We start from the raw sequence: 2,500 nt of genomic DNA on the forward strand, positions 1-2,500 counted from the left end.
AGAGACCATGTACTGTCTGGTTGAGGAGAGATGAAGAGGAGAGACCATGTACTGTCTGGTTGAGAGATGAAGAGGAGAGACCATGTACTGTCTGGTTGAGGAGAGATGAAGAGGAGAGACCATGTACTGTCTGGTTGAGGAGAGATGAAGAGGAGAGGCCATGTACTGTCTGGTTGAGGAGAGATGAAGAGGAGAGGCCATGTACTGTCTGGTTGAGGAGAGATGAAGAGGAGAGGCCATGTACTGTCTGGTTGAGGAGAGATGAAGAGGAGAGGTGATGTACTGTCTGGTTGAGGAGAGATGAAGAGGAGAGACCATGTACTGTCTGGTTGAGGAGAGATGAAGAGGAGAGACCATGTACTGTCTGATGAAGAGGAGAGATGAAGAGGAGAGGCCATGTACTGTCTGGTTGAGCAGAGATGAAGAGGAGAGGTGATGTACTGTCTGGTTGAGGAGAGATGAAGAGGAGAGACCATGTACTGTCTGGTTTAGGAGAGATGAAGAGGAGAGACCATGTACTGTCTGGTTGAGCAGAGATGAAGAGGAGAGACCATGTACTGTCTGGTTGAGGAGAGATGAAGAGGGGAGGCCGTGTACTGTCTGATGAAGAGGAGAGATGAAGAGGAGAGACCATGTACTGTCTGGTTTAGGAGAGATGAAGAGGAGAGACCATGTACTGTCTGGTTTAGGAGAGATGAAGAGGAGAGGCCGTGTACTGTCTGGTTGAGGAGAGATGAAGAGGAGAGACCATGTACTGTCTGATGAAGAGGAGAGGCCATGTACTGTCTGGTTTAGGAGAGATGAAGAGGAGAGACCATGTACTGTCTGGTTTAGGAGAGATGAAGAGGAGAGACCATGTACTGTCTGGTTTAGGAGAGATGAAGAGGAGAGGCCATGTACTGTCTGGTGAAGAGGAGAGGCCGTGTACTGTCTGGTTTAGGAGAGATGAAGAGGAGAGACCATGTACTGTCTGATGAAGAGGAGAGGCCATGTACTGTCTGGTTTAGGAGAGATGAAGAGGAGAGACCATGTACTGTCTGATGAAGAGGAGAGGCCATGTACTGTCTGGTTTAGGAGAGATGAAGAGGAGAGACCATGTACTGTCTGGTTTAGGAGAGATGAAGAGGAGAGACCATGTACTGTCTGGTTGAGGAGAGATGAAGAGGAGAGACCATGTACTGTCTGATGAAGAGGAGAGGCCATGTACTGTCTGGTTTAGGAGAGATGAAGAGGAGAGACCATGTACTGTCTGGTTTAGGAGAGATGAAGAGGAGAGACCATGTACTGTCTGGTTGAGGAGAGATGAAGAGGAGAGACCATGTACTGTCTGGTTTAGGAGAGATGAAGAGGAGAGACCATGTACTGTCTGGTTTAGGAGAGATGAAGAGGAGAGGCCGTGTACTGTCTGGTTGAGGAGAGATGAAGAGGAGAGACCATGTACTGTCTGATGAAGAGGAGAGGCCATGTACTGTCTGGTTTAGGAGAGATGAAGAGGAGAGACCATGTACTGTCTGGTTTAGGAGAGATGAAGAGGAGAGGCCATGTACTGTCTGGTTTAGGAGAGATGAAGAGGAGAGACCATGTACTGTCTGGTTTAGGAGAGATGAAGAGGAGAGACCATGTACTGTCTGATGAAGAGGAGAGGCCATGTACTGTCTGGTGAAGAGGAGAGACCATGTACTGTCTGGTTTAGGAGAGATGAAGAGGAGAGACCATGTACTGTCTGATGAAGAGGAGAGGCCGTGTACTGTCTGGTTTAGGAGAGATGAAGAGGAGAGACCATGTACTGTCTGGTTTAGGAGAGATGAAGAGGAGAGGCCGTGTACTGTCTGACGAAGAGGAGAGACCATGTACTGTCTGATGAAGAGGAGAGATGAAGAGGAGAGATGAAGAGGAGAGACCATGTACTGTCTGGTTGAGGAGAGATGAAGAGGAGAGACCATGTACTGTCTGGTTGAGGAGAGATGAAGAGGAGAGACCATGTACTGTCTGATGAAGAGGAGAGACCATGTACTGTCTGATGAAGAGGAGAGACCATGTACTGTCTGGTTTAGGAGAGATGAAGAGGAGAGGTCATGTACTGTCTGATGAAGAGGAGAGATCATGTACTGTCTGATTGAGGAGAGATGAAGAGGAGAGATGAAGAGGAGAGACCATGTACTGTCTGGTTTAGGAGAGATGAAGAGGAGAGACCATGTACTGTCTGGTTTAGGAGAGATGAAGAGGAGAGACCATGTACTGTCTGGTTTAGGAGAGATGAAGAGGAGAGGTCATGTACTGTCTGATGAAGAGGAGAGGTCATGTACTGTCTGATGAAGAGGAGAGATCATGTACTGTCTGATTGAGGAGAGATGAAGAGGAGAGATGAAGAGGAGAGACCATGTACTGTCTGGTTTAGGAGAGATGAAGAGGAGAGACCATGTACTGTCTGGTTTAGGAGAGATGAAGAGGAGAGGCCATGTACTGTCTGGTTTAGGAGAGATGAAGAGGAGAGGCCGTG

At 48.1% G+C, this 2,500-nt stretch overlaps 1 pseudogene; it reads right to left on the reverse strand.

The window, feature by feature from the left end:
* LOC127926586 (sister chromatid cohesion protein PDS5 homolog A-like) overlaps positions 1–2,500 on the reverse strand; it is a 65,862-nt pseudogene that overhangs the window by 6,165 nt on the left and 57,197 nt on the right.

Source organism: Oncorhynchus keta, unplaced genomic scaffold, assembly GCF_023373465.1.
Source record: "Oncorhynchus keta strain PuntledgeMale-10-30-2019 unplaced genomic scaffold, Oket_V2 Un_contig_7855_pilon_pilon, whole genome shotgun sequence".
Lineage (NCBI taxonomy): Eukaryota > Metazoa > Chordata > Actinopteri > Salmoniformes > Salmonidae > Oncorhynchus > Oncorhynchus keta.